The 18,287-nt window shown below is 38.9% G+C and overlaps 2 protein-coding genes across 2 annotated transcripts in view; both read right to left on the minus strand.

Moving 5' to 3' along the window:
• The window catches only part of Plekha2 (pleckstrin homology domain containing A2), an 84,291-nt gene extending 79,613 nt beyond the window's left edge, over positions 1–4,678 (minus strand). Inside the window, exon 1 of the mRNA XM_046463832.2 lies at positions 4,528–4,678. The gene's annotated coding sequence lies outside the window, so the exon portion shown is untranslated. The remainder of the gene's footprint in view (positions 1–4,527) is intronic.
• A 510-nt stretch (positions 4,679–5,188) lies between these two features.
• The window catches only part of Tacc1 (transforming acidic coiled-coil containing protein 1), a 160,599-nt gene continuing 147,500 nt past the window's right edge, over positions 5,189–18,287 (minus strand). The window contains exons 16-17 of the transcript XR_009228570.1: positions 7,005–7,141; positions 5,189–6,565 (exon numbers count right to left, since the gene is read on the minus strand). The gene's annotated coding sequence lies outside the window, so the exon portion shown is untranslated. The remainder of the gene's footprint in view (positions 6,566–7,004; positions 7,142–18,287) is intronic.

Raw genomic sequence — 18,287 nt, forward strand, 5'->3', positions numbered from 1 at the left:
ATTACATATAAGAGGAAGTGAGGGGAAAGGGGAAAAAAAACAGAGAGAGAAATGAATTACAGTAGATGGGGTAGAGAGAGAAGATGGGAGGGGAGGGGGAATAGTAGAGGATAGGAAAGGCAGTAGAATACAACAGACACTAGTATGGCAGTATGTAAAAAAGTGGATGTGTAACCGATGTGAATCTTCAATATGTATACGGGGTAAAAATGGGAGTTCATAATCTGCTTGAATCAAATGTATGAAATATGATGTCAAGAGCTTTGTAATGTTTTGAACAACTAATAATAAAAAAATAAAAATAAATAAAAAATAAAACCTCTTTGGGAAAGCTGAAAAAAAAAAGTAACTTGCAGAGAAACATATTTCTTTAACCCTAGGTAACTGAGGCATCATTACTTATAAACTTCAGAACTGATTAAGCACAGTTTCCAATATTGTTGCTAACAGTACAGTCGGCCTTCCATGTCTGCAACTTCTTTGTGAATTCGACCAACTATGCACTGAAAAAATATTTTTAAATTCTGTCTGTACTGAACATACACAGACTTTCTTCTTCATAATTCCTTAAACTATACAATTTAACAAATACTTCCATAGCATTTAGATCATATTATGTGTTATCAGTAATCTAGAGATGGTTTAAAGTATATGGGAAGTTGTAGGTTATATACAAATACTATGCCATTTCACATCAGGGACTCAAGCATTCAGGGACCTTGGTATCTGAGGATAATTCTGGAACTAATCTCCCAAGAACACTAAAGAACACCTATACTTAAATTGGGGTGAACTAATTATTTTTTAGTGATGAAAAGCAATGCTTCATTCCTCTCCCACTTCTACTGCTACAGTCCCTATTACAGAGATGCCCCATGAACATTCCCATTGCCCTTTGGGCATGTAGCCACTTCCAACCATTTGTCTGCCTTCCTTAAAAATAAATACTTGGAGAAACTCCACCAGAACCCCATCTGGTATTCAAGAAAGTCGCTTCCCTGAGGATACACATCGGGGTTGATTAGATCATTCCAGTTACTGTAAAACTCTTTTACAGCTCTCCCCTACATGCAGGAGGTGACAAGCAAGCATTGCAGAAGTTCGTTAGAATAAAGCTTGTAATTATATGTTCCTGAGTACACTATGAGTCAAATCATGGCCACTGAAATGTAACAACATATTCTTGAAATAGTTCAGCCATGAGGTCTAGGGGCTGGTTTATTTTCGTTACTCCAATTTAAGCTCTTGTACTATGACCCTGTAACTACCACCCAATTCAGAGTAGATGGGTGGCATGGTGAGGTACAAAGAACTTTAGGTTAGGAATTCCCTGAGATTGGAGGTGTGATGGTGCCTACCTTTCTATTGTTCAAAGTCATAAAGGTTCTGAAATACAGGAAATGAGTAGTTATGAGTAAGAATGTCAGTAAGAGAAGGGTATCAAGCAGTGTTCTTCAAATTTTTTCTTACCTACATCCAGTAAAAAATGCTGAAAAACTATGTGTGCCTTCACATATGTTTATGTTGGCGTTCACATCTTCTAATGGTAGACTTCAGTGTTTGTAAAGGATGTATTTTGCGGATTGTTAGCATGGCGAGTTTTAAAATAAAACTGTTGTATCACTCTGATAAATGTACCCATTAGAATATAAGTACCATAGTCATTTGATACCATCATTCATTTTTAAAAATGAACAAGTAATTCTTTGACAGCCAAAAATGTTAAATCATTCCCTTTCCTCCTTGAAGTACACTTTTCTCTAAAGAATTATATTAAAATGTCAGATATTTTGATGCTTGGACATCTTTCATTGATTGCCCTGCCATTTTTCTGAAACAAAAATGCATATGTAAATTGATTTTACAATTTAAAAATTATCCTGTACCCATAAGGCTTTCAGTGTTAAAACATTTTTTGAGACTAAGCCATCATGACAATTATGAATAATAAGATAAATATATATTTTATTGATCTTTGAGCATGAAACAGTAAAATAGTATTGGAAATTATTTCCTTAATGAGATGGATAAAGATGAAATTTTAAATGTAGGGATATTATGTATTTACATATACAGATATATGTAATGAGTTTAAGTATCCATCCACTAACATTACTCATTGAAAGAATGAGTTTAGTATCCATACTATTCCTATTTCTCATTTTTCTGATGCTCTGAGAAACCTTGTTCATATTAATAAATAGATAGAACTGGAAGAATTTTTGTTATAAGGATGTCCAGGAAGGGAAAAAGGGAAGGAAAAAGGGAACATAACCTAAAAGGGTTTATGTCTTCAGAAGGGAGCCGGGAATAACTAAATCCCTCATGGATGCAAGTCCTATGTGAAGGTCTCTGGCCAGTCTACCTTTGCCCAGGAACCTGAAATTTGCTTTTCAGCAGCACCTTGCTTAGCAGTGCCATTCAATTCTTAGACCTCCTTCATGTTACATGACAGATATCAATCAGTTATCTTCTTCCAAAAATTATTCCATGGGGGAGGCTGTGCATGTGTTGGGGCAAAAGATATATAGGAATTCTCCCTACTTTATATTGTGCTGCAAACCCAAAACTGTTCTTAAAAAAGTAAAGTATGTCTTATAAACAAAGATTATTCTGCTGATCTATCAGTGGACCAGCTTTATGGAAAGCAATAAATGATGAAATGATTTGTCTCAGTTATAAAAGCCTTTTACTTTCTCAAAACACAGATATTTCTAATTGTCCCTTATCTTGATCCTGGAGGTTTTTACAACCCAGGGCAACGCCTGGCTTTCTTTCTCTCTTTTCTTTTTATAAACCAGAGAGAGGCCTAGTGTGCAAGGGGAGATGGGAGAGCGGAGACCCAGTGTAAAACCAGCCCCCGCTTTATCTCAGGCAGATCTAGACACTGATTCCACTAAAACATTGTGCTCTCTGCTTACCCGCTATTGAAACACCATTGGCAGAAGGTGGTTTAAAAGGAACTACTTTAAATGCATGGAATTGTAATTCAGATTTTTAGTTATTTGCTCTTTGTCTGAAATTCACATTTAACTGGGTGTCCAGTATCTACCTGGCAAGCCTATCTAATCCACATAATTCTTTTTTAAAGGTGAGAAAAACTGAGACCTAAACAGGATAAAGAACCTGACCAAGGGAGCTTTCCCGTCTCCCTCTACCTAATTCTCAAATGCAGTATTACTTTCTTACCTTTCATCAGTACTGTCCATTTTTATGTCCCCCCACCACCTGTTCTCCATCTTTCTTACCAAAAGCAAAAATGGAAGCAGAAGCAACAAAAACATGACATCATGAAAGAAGAAGGACTTTTATAGAAACCAGCACAATCAAAAGGGCTTAAGAGAAGCAGAGGGAGCAAATGGGTACAGTGTGGACAAAACCCCTCTGTCCTGTCATCTCAGAAACAGGGGCTGTGGGTTGGAGATGTAGCTCAGGGGTGGAGCACTTGCCTTGCATGCATAAGACCCTGGGTTCAATGAGGAATGAAATCCTGTCATTTGCAACAAAATGGGTGGAACTAGGGGACATTATTGGTAAATCAAATAAGCCAGACACAAAAAGACCAGAACCACATGCTCTTTCTCATATGTAGAAACTAAAAGAGATTGACCCGAATGTAGAATAGTGATTACTAGAGATTGGGAAGGGTATGTGTGGAGGAGGGTAGGGAAAGGGAAGTTGGATTTGTTCAGTGCACCCTGAATGCACGTGTCTAAGTATCACACTGAAACCCATTATTCTGTATAATTAATACATGTTAATAAAAAATAAAACAATTGTGTAGGGCTAGGGTGTAGTTCAGTGGTAGAATGCTTACCTAGCATGTGTGAGGCCCTGAGTTCAAATCCCCATGTTCAAAAACAATAAATAATTATTTTCAAAATAATAAGTAAGTAAAAAAATAGACATTGTGGGGCCAGAATGTAACTCAATGATAGAGTGCGTGCTTAGCATGCTTGAGGCCCTACGTTCCATCTCCAGCATCCAAACAAGTAGAAGTTAAAAAAGGAGGGGGAGCAGAGATTTCTTTAAGCACAGAAACTAAATTGATACAAAATTTGTGAATATTCTTCTGTATAGTCTACTCCACAGATACAAAATTTTAAAGTATTATTCAAATCATCCAACTATATTTCTCATGTTTGGTGCTCTTATGAGCTGTTCCTTAGGAAAAGTACAGACTGAACCTTCCCTTTTTTTCCCCTTCCCTTCCCCCTTCAGTTCCTACTTACTACCACTGCCCTCTCTCACTCTCCTCTCATCTCCCAGGCACCAAAAATAATTTGAATTTCAAGCCTTTTTTTGGCCTTCCTGTGGGTGTGGGAGGGCCCTCCTTTGGGGATTGTTCTGGATCTCATTGGCTTCATCTGTAATTTGGCAAAATCCCAGTCTGCCTCCTGCCCCCAACCCCACCACCTCCTTTTCTCAATACTAGGCAATTCAGATCCCTCACCCCCCAGCAACCTTCTCTACCCAGTTCTTAGGATAACCAAAGTGACCAGAGCCCCCCAGGGGGCCTCCACTTACCCAACCCCTGGCTTTGGAAGAACCGGGCTCTCTGCACAAAGGTAGGCAGCTCTGTAGCAGCCAGTGGCAGCCACCTCCCCTGACAGTGACAAAGGACAAGGTGACTGCACAAAAGAGGAAGGCAAAATGTGTGCTTTTGGTTCAGGAGACACAAGCCAAGTTCCTGTTTCAAAGACTAGAGCTTAAAAAAACTGATGAAGTTCAGAGAGTGGGGTGTGTGTGCTTTTCCTCTCCCCAGCTCACCCATGTGATTCGCCTGGCTGTCCTCTGGGAAACAGGATCTTCCTTTCTTAAAAAAAAAAAAAAAAATCTTTGGACCTGCCCACCCCAGCAAGTCCCATCCCCAACGGGTTTCTTGGTCCTTCCTGAGCCAGTGTCTTGAAACACTGGTACATTTTTGTTACTAACAAGAAAAAGGAAAGGAGGAGGATAAAGTAAGAAAAAGGAAAAGCACTGCATGTCTAAGAGTTTTCTGTGGTTTGGAGCAGAGGGAGGAGATAAGGGTAACTGACCAAGGATGAAGAGCCAGTTTCAGGCAGGTTCCCCTGTAACAGATAGAGCCTCTACCTTGACTTCTGCAGAGACTAGACCACTGAGCCCACAGAGGGTAACCTCCTGTGATGCTCAGCCAAAAAAAAAAAAACAACAACAAAAACTCATCTCTTTGGTTTCACAGTACTTTATTTTATTTATTTTTAGTTATACATGACAATAGAATGTATTTTGGCAGAATATACAAACATAAAGTATAACTTATTCTATTAGGTTCCCACTTTTATACATAATGTGGAGTTAGAAGGCTAGGATAGTTATGACCATTTAATTCTACTGTCCTTCCTATTCCCCTCTTCCCTCCCCTCCCTCTGTTACACCCTGTCCAGTCCAATCTATTTCTATTATTCTCCTCCCCAACCTCCTCTATTTGGGGTTAGCATCCACAAATCAGAGAGAACATTTGGTCTTTGTTTTTTGGGGGGGATTGGCTTATTTCACTTATCATGATAGTCTCCAGCTCCCCATTTACTGGAAAATGCCATAATTTCATTCTTCTCTATGGCTGACCAATATTTCATTCTCTATATATACCACATTTTCTTTACCCATTCATCCATTGAAGGACACCTAGATTGTTTCCATAGTTTGGCTATTGTGAGTTGAGTTGCTATAAATATGGATGTGGCTGAATCATTGTAGTATGCTGATTTTAAGTTCTCTGGGTATAAACTGAGGAGTGGGATAACTAGGTCAAATGATGGTTCCATTCCACGTTTTCTAATGAATCTCCATATGGCTTTCCATAGTGGTTGCTCCAATTTGCAGTCCAACCAACAATGTATATAAGAGTACATTACTCCCCACATCCTCACCAACATTTTTGTTACTTTTATTCTTTATAACTGACATTCTGACTGGAATAATTTACATTTCCCTAATTGCTAGAGATATTGAACATTTTTTCTTATATTTTTTGATCATTCAAATTTCTTCTGTGAAGTGTTTGTTGTTCAGTTCTTTTGCCTATTTATTGATTGAGTCATTTATTTTCCTGGTGTTAAGTTTTTTTAGTTCTTTGTATATGTACTGGAGGTGAAGATTTTTCCAAATCTGTAGGATCTCTGTACACATTCCTGGTCGTTTCCTTTGCTGGGAAGAAGCTTTTCAGATTGATACCATCCCATTTATTGATTCTTGATTTTACTTCTTGGCATTAGGAGTTTGTTGAGGAATTTGGTTCCCAGGCCAACATGTTGGAGAGTTGGGCCTACTTTTTCTTCTAGTAAGTGCAGAATCTCTGGTCTAATGCCTAAATCTTTGATCCACTTAGAGTTGAGTTTTGTGCAGGGTGAGATATATAGGGTTCAATTTCATTCTATTACATATGATTTCCAGTTTTCCCAGCACCATTTGTTGAAGAGGCCATCTTTTCTCCATATGCTTATGGTGTCTTTGTCTAAGATGAGATAACTGTATTTATTTGGTTGTGTCTCCGTGTCTTCTATTCTGCTTCATTGGTCTTCATGTCTATCATGAAATTCGTCTGGAAAAATATAAGGCCCAGATTAGCCAAAGCAATCCTTAGCACAAAAAGTGATGCAGGAGGCATCACAATACCAGACCTTAAATTATACTACCAAGCTATAGTAACAAAAACAGCATGGTATGGCACCAAAACAGACATGAAGACCAATGGCTTCACAGTACTTGTGCATTCCTCTATTGGGGCAGTTTTCTTTCATTAAAATAGATGCAATAATGACTAACACACAATGCCATTGTGAAAAATAAATAAAGTCAGAGTGTCTAATATAGTGCCTGACATACAGTAGGTATGTGTATTTACACAAATAACACCACTCTAAATGTCTTATTCATTTTATAGCCCCTCTACCTAGGATAATACCTGGAATACAGTAGATATTCAGTATTTATCTGTTGAATTAATTCATCAATTAATTAGTTCTTGGTCTCACCCTTACCCTGGACTTGTTTCCTTTTTTGGTCAAAAGTTACTCTTTGTCCTCTTTCCTCTGTTCTATGGGTTAAGGTTCCAAAATCCAAACTCTGAACAGGAGTAGCCAGACCCAAAATGGATAAAATGCCTATATTCTTCTTCCTAGAAATACCAAAGAGAATTTTTTTTCAGTTAATGCACAGAGGGAAAAGATTAGGGAGCACAGATTCTGGAGTTGTTGGTATTTCTGAGTCTATTGCAGAAACGTGGCATGTTCAAATTAAAGCCAGATTCCAAGGTGCTATTTATATTCAAAACATTTTTTAAAAGCAGAGAACATCAGTCTTCCTAATGCCCTTTAAGTAGGGAAGAAGGAAAGGCATCCTGAAAGATGGAGAGAGAGGGAAGACGAAGAGGGGGAAAGAAGGACAAGAAAGAAGGGGATGAGGGGGAGGGAAAGAGGGAAGGAGTAAGGGAGGGAAAGGGGAAGGAAGGAAGAAGACAGGGACAGAGAAAACACAGAAAGCTGGAAGGTGGAGTTCAAAGGAGGCACATGGAGATCCCAGTTAATTAAGATCAATTGAACACATAATGTTATCCCAGCTGCCTCTTAACCCTCCACTAAAGTGACAATAAATGAGAAGAAGGGACATAAACACTCAAGACAAAGAGAATGTGAAAACATCAACTGCCAACAGAAATTTTAAATGTTTGAGAAACACATGTAATAAATAAGTGGAAACAAATCTCCTCAACCTGGCTGAGTTGGGAGCAAAGCAGCTGTTTTGCATCTCCAAAACCTAGACAGCCTTAGGGATTAGATCACCAGGAACCTGTCAAAAGGGTGAGAGGAGGTGGAGATTTGGGCGGGGCTGAAAACAGGAAGACTGAAGGCTTGCCTGAGGAGGTGAGGAGGAAGGTGACTGAGAGGTTAGTCAGGAAAGGATCAGGGCTTAGAACTCTGGGTCCACACAGGACAAAAAACAGATGATTTACTGACATTAGGGGTATGGAGTCATCCAATACCTGGATACTGAATGCACCACCCCTCCCCCATTTCCCTGTCCCAACTTGACTGGAAGATCCTGAAAAAGGTTTATACCTTCCCAGCTTCCGTCCCCAGGTAGGAGTGTGGAAGAGTGGCCTCCTGGGAAACTGTCAGTTCAAGAGAAAAACCTGTACAGAAGCAGATCTGTGTCTCTCAGTGCCATGCACGTAGTGCGGCCCACCTGTCTTAACCCCTCGTGTGTACTCAACACTTTCAAACTAGCTTTGGGCATCTCTCATAAATGCCTACCAACCAACAAGAGCCATTGAATATTCCAGGCTCTTGTTGGAATCCTTCAACAGACCCAGACAAACAAATGGGGGAAAAAGGAGAACTTAGAAGAAACAGAGACAGTGCAGGGAGAGAAAAAAATAAAGCTACTATCATATTGAAGTGAGATATTTCACTCGCTCTAAAATGATAATTTGGGGGTGGAAACACAGCTCAGTGGTAGAGCACATGCCTAGCATGCTCAAGCCTGGGTTCAATTCCCAGCAGTGCAAAAAAATAAAATAATGATAATTTTAAAAATATACACATCAGAAGCTAGAAGAATAGATTTTGAATATTTTCCCCATAAAGATATGGTAAATGTTTGAGGAGATAAATACATGTAACCTGAGCTAAACATCACGTAGTGTTCAATAAATACATACTATTTTTGTTTTTATTAGTTTAAAATAAATTTCAAAATATATATGTATGTGAATATATATACGTGTATTGGTGTATGTATATTTATATATGCATGTATGTAAATATAACTCAGGAATATATATATGTATTTTATATATGTGTGTGTATATATATATATATCTATATATATATCTATATATCTATATATATATATATACACACACACATCTCAGGATGCTTCTTAGAACATTCAGAGAATAAGAAATAACTCATGGAGGTTAACAAATAAAATGACAGAAAATAATTTAATTGGGAGCTGGGGTTGGGCTCAGTGGTAGAGCAATTGCTTAGCATGGGTGAAACACTAGGTTTGATCCTCTGCACCACATATAAATAAATGAACAAAATAAAGGTCCATCAACGTCTAAAAATTTTTTTAAAAGATTTAATGGGTCAGTTAAAAGATGAAGTTGAGGAAATCTATCAGAGACAAAAATTGATAAGTAGGAAAAATGAAAAAAAAAAGGTACAAAAAGTGGACACAAATCCAAGAGGTGCAGCTAATTGTTGAAGATAATAAATAAGAGAAATGTCAGCTAAATGAGAGTCTCAAAAAGAGAAAATAAAGACACTAAGTCAAGATAGAATCCCAGAACTGAAGTATATCAGTTTCCACATTATATTATAAGGGCTCCCTGAGTGCCCCACACAGTAAATGAAATCAGACATTTCAGAACTCCAGGGATACAGGGAAGATCCCCAAAGCTGCCAAGCAGAAAGACACGGGCCACCTTCGAGAGAAGTCATCAGAATTTATCGGACTTCTAAAAAGCAGACATGAAATCTGAAAAAACATTTAAGGAAAATGATTTGCGATTGTCTTTCAGATGAAGGCAACAAGTGAAGCAAGGAACTATTTTGTTGCTGCTGTTGTTACAAGCCTTGTAGTGCTATTGGATTTTTTAAACTGTGTGCATTTGTTGCTTCTATAATGATAAGCTTAAAGCCCATAAAACATGCTTTTGAGTTCTGTTCCTCCTAGCAGCTCCTGCTCTATCATGCTATAGGGTCTCGGTTTCTTGTATGTCAAGTAAGGGGACCCCCCAAGCCCTCGTTTTCTCAAAGTGGATATTAATCAGCATCAATCTACAGAATCTCCCTAGACTGGTTTCCTTCTGAACTCCTGGACTTGATGTCTCCCATTTTTCCCACAATAATTATAATACTTATTTAATCACAGGGTAAACTGGAAGAGACTTGGGGACATCTTTAAGCAGTTAAAATGAAATTTTTATTTGATTTATTAAGAATGGTATTAATGCCTTTTTATATAAAAGAGACTAAATGTAAAGTGTTTCCAAGAAGTGCCATCTAGGAAACAATTAAGCTTTGCCAGACACCAAATCTGCTGGCACCTTGATCTTGGGCTTCTCAGTTTCCAGAACTGTAAGTAATAAACTTCTATTGCTTATTTCCCAGTCTAAAGTATTCATCCTGAAAGCCCATCAGTGAGACCATCAGTAAGGTGTTAGTTGTGTTCCCTGCTGAGCATGAGGGCAACTCATCTGCCTGACAAGCAGAGGGAGGCCTGTTTTGATGATGGCCCTGCAGGGCACAGTCTCACAGAAGGGATGAGTTTACTTTAAAAAAAAATAATAATTTTATATATATATATATATATTTTTATTTATTTATTTATTTATTTATTTATTTATTTTTAGGCACTAGGGGCTTTGGTCAAAGGGCCTGAGTACTATATAGCTAGCTTTCTTTATTGGTGCTGGGATTGAACCCAAGGCCTTGAGCATGTTAAACACATACTCAACCACTCTATTTATTTATTTGATTTTACTGGGGGCTGTTTCTGGTTCCTGAAAGTATACTGGATTAAGAACTAGAAAACAGCAAGACTTTAGCCATGCTCTGCCACTACTAATACACTGGGTGATTTTAAGCAAATCCTTTAGCCTCATTTTCTCCCCCTACAAAATAAAGTATTGGACCGTTTGATGGCTACAGGCCTTCCAGGTGCTAGCACTGTAAGAGCCATGACTCTTTACAAATAGGTGGACTCATCAATAGGATTGCTGGAGGCCCCATACCACCCTGAAGGGCAGTAGAGTTGTTAAATATCAAAGGAAGAATAATAGCACCAGGTGGCAGAGGGCTGAACCAGGCAACAGGTGTGGAAAGGGAAGTCAAATAATGTGCAACTCAACTGTAGGTGAAATAATTCATGAAGAAAGGAGCACCTATGCTGATTTTAGTTCAGGTGACTTTTTATAAGAAGGTTCCACGGGCCTGCACAGTATGTACTCACTATAAAGCTCAGAAGTTCCAGAAAATAATAATGATACTATTTCCAGCAGAGTCACTGAATTTAAATAGAATCCCTGGTAACTATGGGGGGAAAAGATAGCCAGCATTTGTTATGAGTATTAGGAGGGGGTGATGTGGGAGGAAGGGAAATCTGGAAAGAAGTTGTGTGATCACCAGTGGTTAGCATATCCTATACATTAGTACCTGCCCTGTTTTTGGAGATGGCTCTCTCCCCATGACAACTCCCCTGAGAAATATTCCTTCTCCCTTGAGAGGAAGGGGTCCACGAAGGGGAGTCTCCATGTTCTTCTGTAACTCATGGTAGATTGGCTACAAGTAGGAACTTGGTCTAGTTGAGATCAACCATGGTACCCTACCCACCTGGTCCACTTGATTGGTCATAGATGAATCTGTGACTCAAACCTGGCTAGATGGTTTTCATGGTATATTTCAAGTTAGAGCTAGATTTTAAAGACACACACCCAGATTCTCTTGTGTGCATCAAAGCTGGGTAAGAAACTGCTGCTTCTGGCTGGTGGAGATAGTTGTTCTGTTTGACTGAAGCCTCCAGGGAAGAGAAAAATTAATATTAAGTGTGTTGGGAGTGGGGGCGCTCTAGAGGCTCCTGAGCACTGGTTCCCAGAAACCTAGTGAATCTGACATTTGAAAAAGTGAAAACCCTGCCTGAGGGGCTTGGGGTTCAGTCAGTGGTATAGAAACATGCTTAGCATATGTTAGACTCTGGATCCAATCCCACCTCAGCACCAAAAAATGTTTTAATTGGGCTGTGGACATAGTTCAGTGGTAGTGTGCTTGCCTAGCATGCATAAGACCCTAGATTTGATCCTCAGCATCACACACATTTAAAAAAAAATCCATTTAAAAATAAATTGATAAGTTTAAGATTTTCTGACTATTTGGTCTAGACTATTAAACAATGAACTTCTCAACAGTGAATGAAGGCAGGCAAATGTAATAAATATGAAATGAAGGCATTATCTTGCGGTTTGCTTGATAACATCATGTTTTTGAAGGTAGAGTTTGTTTTGTGGTGGTGCAGAAAATCAAACCCAGGGCCAGCTGGTAGGCCAGTTCTCTCCCATCCCTTTTTATTTTTATTTTGAGACAGAGTCTTGTTAAGTTGTTCAGACTAGATTTGAACTTGTGATCCTCCTGCCTCAGCCTCCCAAGTTGCTGGAATTACAGGAATGCACTACCACATCTGGCTCAAGTTCATTATTCAAAAATGAACATTTGATTCTAATGCTCTTGATCTGACTTTTGCTTTAACCAAACCCACCAGATTATCTGGATTTGCAATTAGATGACATATGTACCAGTCTTTCCTTCCTTTGCCCGTAGCCAACATTGCTGATTAACCACAAGGTTAATCATCACCTGAGTCATTCCTCAAATCTTCTCAGTCTAGTTTCCAAGCTGCTCTGCATTGATGGGAGCTGGTAAGTAAGGAAACTCATTTGCCCTCCTGGGGTCCAGTATTGCCTTGCATTAAGCATGTTGATAAATTCACTTATGCATTTCTTCATTCAATCAGAAGAAATTTAGTGAGTGCTTTTTTTGTGGTAATTTCTGATTCTAGGTTATCAGGATATTGTAGGGAAGAAAATAGTCCCTTCCTACTGGGCCTTACATAAGCAAGGAAATAAATAAGTGACATTATTTTATGATTTAAAATGGAGGGCTGGAGATATAGCTCAGTGGTAGAGCGCTGGGTTCAATCCTCAGTACCACATAAAAAGAAATAAATAAAATAAAGGTATGTGTCCATCTACAACTTAAAAAAAATTAATAAAATAAAATGGAGAAAGGAGAGGAGGTGAAAGGAATAAAGAGATCAGGCATTAAAAGGGGATTTTAGAAAAGAGCCCCCTTGGGGAAGCGATGCTTGCATGAGGTTACAGAGTAAGACACACAAAGATCTTGGGGAAGAGGATTCCAGGCAAAGGGAAGGCAAATCAAAGGCCCTGTTTAGCACAGATTCCACTTGTTCAAGGAATAGCGTGAAGGCCCTTGTTGCTAGAGCAAAGTATGCAAGGGGAGATATGTAGAAAATAAGTCAGAGCTGGGCATGGTGGCGCACGCCTGTAATATCAGTGGCTCAGGAGGCTGAGACAGGAAGATTGCAAGTTCAAAGCCAGCCTCAGCAATTTAGCAAAGACTTAGGCAACTCAGTAAGACCTTGACTGTCTCTAAAAATATATATATATGAAAAAGGCTAGGGATGTGGCTCAATGGTTAAGTGCCCCTGGGTTCTACCCCTGGTTCCAAAAAAGAAAGAAAAAAAGGTCAGAAATATGGGCAGGGCTACATAATGTGGGGACTCGGTAGGACTTTGGCTCAGTAGCATTTTACATTGGAAACAATGAGTATTTCACGACTGAGGCAATGCATTGACATTAAGAGTTTGGTTTTTTTCTTTGATCCTTTTGCAACCATATTCAAAAGTATCATTGGGTTGTGTGGTAACTAGGTTACACTCTTTCTTCTTCACTCAGCCCTCGATTTCCTCTCCTCAAAATCATCCTTAGAGCTTCTTATGTCCTTCCAGAGACCTTCTGTGCATCTATAAGAATTTCTATTACATTTATACCTCCTATTTTACATAAATGTCAATGTGTTATATTCCACAGCACAGAGGGTGACTATAGCTCACAATAACCTATTATATGAGTAACTCGAAGAGAGGAGCACAAAGGCTCCCAACACAAAATAATGTAGGTGAAAATATCAGTTACCTCAATTTGATCAGTACATATTGTGTATATGTATTGAAATATCACTCTGTACTCCACAAATATGTATGATCATTACTTTATAATTGAAAAAAATTGCTTTAAAGTTTAAGGAGATAGCAGTGTTAACTACCCTGATTTGATCATCATACTAATGCACAATAATTTTTTTATCACTGTATACATATATATTAGAGAAAAACTAAAATAGTCTAAGTGTTAAATTATCACCCTGTACCCCATACATTTGTTTCATTAAAATAATACTTTTTTAAAATATTACATACATTGATCTTTACATTATAAGGAAATTTCAGAAAACCAGGCTCAGGATTAATGAGGAATTGAATAAAGATAACAGAACAAACATGTATTTCAGTCTCCTACCTCCCCAGAAACTTCAGAAAAGGTGCTAAAGGATTTGAGAATACTGTACTACTGACTTGAACAGATGACCTCATCAGCATCCTGTTTCAAAAGGCTTGTTAAACCTAAATTCAACCACAAAATTTTCTCTTTCAGCCCATTATGCTAATCCTTCAGGGTCAATGACATTCTTGCTTAGGAATGGTAGGAGAAAGGGCCAAAAACTCAGGACTCTAGGATTTCAGTTCTCTGGCTTTGTCATTAACTTTCTGTGTAGTTTTGATAAAGCCACATCAAATTTAAAAGGGGGAAGGAAATAGGAAGGGAAGAAGAAAGAAAGGGAGAAGGAAGTCGTTTCAGCTTAGTCGTTCCTGAAATTAGAAATTGTGTGTGTGTGCGCGTGTGTGCACATGTATATGCTAATGAACAAAACAGATAAATCCATACTCTTGTGGAGCTTTCCTTCTAGGGGAGGAGAAAGAAAACAAAATAATAATTAAAATATAGGGTTGAGCATGTAGCTCCATGGTAGAACATTTACCTAGCATAGGTGAGGGCCTGTGTTTTATCCCCAGCACCACCAAAAAAATAATTAAAAGCATATAACTGTTGCTGAAGTTTAGAGCTAGATAAGTGTACACTGAAGTTCCACGTACTAAAGGGTTGGTTCCTAGCCCTTGGGACTATTGGGAAGTTGTGGAAAATTTTGAGAGATGGGGCTTAATGGGAGCTCTTAGGTCACTGGGTACATGACCTTCAAGGGGATTGTGGGACCATAGGTTCTTTCTCTTCCTCTCTCTCTTTTTTTTTTTTTCATCTCCTAAGAAGTTTTGCTGTACCACATGCTCCTCCTATAATGTGCTGCCTAACCACAGGCCCCCAAACAACAGAACCACTTCATCATGATCTAAAACCTCCAAAATTATGAGCCAAAATAAACCTTTTTCCTTTATCAGTTGATTTTCTCAGGCATTTTTTATAGCAACAGAAAGATGGCTAAATACAAGTAGTATATTAAATAATAATAAATTCTAAGAAGGAAAATAGAGTAGTAAAGAGGGACAGGAAGAGATAGGGAAGTACTTTTAGAAAGGGTGACTAGGAGCAAGACATGGTGGTATGTACCTATAACCCAGGTACTTGGGAGACTGAGGCAAGAAGATCACAAGCTCAAAGCCAGCTCAGCAACTTGGAGACCCTCTCTCAAAATAAAATAAAAAGGGCTGGGGATTTAGCTCAATAGTAGAGTGACCCTGGGTTTAATCTCCAGTACTGAAAAAAAAAAGTGAAAGAAAGAAAGAGAGAGAGAGAGAAAGAAAGAAAGAAAGAAAATAAAAGAAAAGAAAGAAAACAGTGGCCAGGAAATGCCTCATAGAAAAGGTGACATTTGATGAAAAATATAAAGGAAGTGAGGGAGCCAGCCACAGGGAGATCCGCGGATAAGAGACAGAACACAAGTGTGAAGACCAGGGATGTGAAAGCCACATGCCAAAGACTGCAGGACATGGGGGAATAGACACTCTGAAGGTGCCTACGACATCAGTCCATCATGAAGCCTCTGTGAATTGCGACCACCTTCTAGGCTTCACTTCAAGTCACTGTATACATCCTGCTTGAGTTCAGTCATTGTGAATGAGTTACTGTCATATGCAACTGAATGGAATCCTTCGTTGGTTCATGCACTTATTTAAAGAAACAAAATTTTTAAGTGACCTTTTGCAATAGCAATTGTTAAATTCTTTTGAGTAAACAATTTTCAAAAACCTTATTTTTTTTATTTTTGACCTAGTGATTCCCACTCGAGAAATCCATCCAGAGGAAATCATTAGAAATACAGGTGAGAAGAAAAATTATAAACAGTGTGTTATGGGCTGAACTGTGTCCCCTACCCCCAAATTCATACATTGACACTGTAATCCCCAGTACCTCAAAATGTGACTGTATTTGGACACAGGGCCTTTCAAGAGGTGTTTAATTTAAAAGAGGTCATTAGGGTGGACCTCAATCCATTCTTTCTGCGTCCTCATAAGAAGAGGAAATTTAGACAGAGGGGCAGCAGAGATGCTCTGATACAGGGGAAAGAAGATGTGAGCATACAGAGAGAAGATAGGTGGCAATCTACAAACCAAAGAGAGAGGCCTCAGCAGAAACCAAACCTGCTGACACCTTGATCTTGAACTTCCAGCCTCCAGAATTCTGAAAAAGCAAACTGTTGTTTAAGCTATTCATTCTGTGTTTTGGAGTCCTAGCAAACTAATACACAATGATTTTTTTTTTTATCACTGTATACATACATTTTAAATAGAGAAAAAATAAAATAGTCCAAGTGTTCAATAATTGGGAAGGTAATATTATATAGTTATCAAAATGCTGAAACCATATGGAAAATATTTATATTATCTACCAAAAAGAAAAGCCAAGATAAAAATTATATGTATATGTCTGAATATGTAAATGTATTAAATTCTATAATTATATATTAAATTTTATATAATTTTAACTATATTTTTAAAAGCCCACCGAAGGAAAGAAAAGAAACTTAGAAGGAAAAAAAAGGGCTAATTTTAGTACTGTTTTTAGAAGATTATTTCTATGATTTATATTCCATATTTTTCATCAATGAGTTTGAATTATTATTATTGAAAATATATACTTCTGATCCTCAGCACCACAGAAAGAAGCTGGGTGTGGTCGCAAAAGCAAGGCACTAAGCAACTCAGTGAGACCCTGTCTCTAAATTAAAATATAAAATAGGTCTGGGGATGTGGCTCAGTGATCGAATGCCCTTGAGTTCAATTCCCAGTACCTTCCCCTGCCCCCCACCCCAAAAAAGAAAAGACATCTTAATAGAACAGATGGAGTTAAAGGTATAGCTCAGTGGTAGAACACAGGCTTAGCATGCTCGAGTTCCTGGTTAGGTCCCTAGCACCACAAAAATAAATAGGTAAATAAGTACATAAACAGGTAAAATAGGGAATTATATAGGTGGACCTATCTACTCTCACAGACAGCAGATTTCAGAAAGGGAACTGCATGATTAGACTGCGGGTTTGGTTCTTGGTCTCATGTGCACACACTGCAAATCCCTCCCCAGTGTCCAGCGCAGCAGGTTAGGAGCTGCTCTGTGCTTCACTCCCTGATTGGCCCCAGGATGAATGAAACCTGTTGTTCTTTTGTCAGGGAAGCCAGGCTAGAGAAAATGTCTCTCACTTGGCCCTCTATAAACTCTTCCTTGAGTTCTGGCATCACAGCTACCTGCCCAGTCTGCGATGGGACAGATCATCCCCAGAAGTCACATAAGGGCTGTTAGACATTCCTTCCATCCATGGAAGAGCTGTGTTCTCAGAATCAGTGCTCATCTCCTCTTGCTTCCACTTGCAATCATACCCTTTCCCTCCTCATTTAATGAACGTCTTTCCTGTGTCTTGCATGTCTTCAATTATCCTGTGTGTTGACAGATCTTAAATATGTATCTTGAGCTTGATCCTTTCTCCTTAACTCTAGATTGCCATATCCAATTGCTTTCCTGGTCTTCTACCTCTAAATGTCTCCAGATTAACATACCTGAAACTGACTGTGCCTCATAAACCTCTCTCTCCTGCATTCCCTGTTCTGTAAGACACAACCATCCACCCAGCCACCCAAGCCAGAAACCCAAATGTCACTCTTACTCCTCCCTCTCTCTCACCACCCACATCCAATTAGTCATATCGATCTCACTGTTTCACATCTCTCTCCTTCCCGCCTCCCTTCCCACCTGCCCCCCCTCCTCACCTTAATTCAGGCCCTTATGATTCCTAATGTGAACCATTCATTCATTCATTCAGGGGCAAGGGACATGTTGGTGAATAATACAGGGATGACCCCTGCCCTCATAAAGCACATCTGAGGGAATAAAAGACAGTAATAATTCAACAAACAAAAGAACATCAGGTTTCTAATGTATTAAAGTGATATGAAAGGCATGCTATCCTTTTGAAGGAGCTAAGGCTAATACTGAGACTGAGATAACTAGTAGAGAAGGATCGTGGGAGAATCCAAGGACAAACTCCAAGTAAGAGAAGCAGCAAATGCAAAAAGGCCTGGAGGTGGAATGGGTGGGCCACACTGGAGAAGCCAACAAAGGGCCCCATGGCTGGAGGATCACCTAAAGAGGAAAATGGGACACCATGGCAAGAAGGCAGGC

Source organism: Marmota monax, unplaced genomic scaffold (genome assembly GCF_021218885.2).
Source record: "Marmota monax isolate L192 unplaced genomic scaffold, Marmota_monax_Labrador192_F-V1.1 WCK01_AAM20220418_F8-fsc00224, whole genome shotgun sequence".
NCBI lineage: Eukaryota > Metazoa > Chordata > Mammalia > Rodentia > Sciuridae > Marmota > Marmota monax.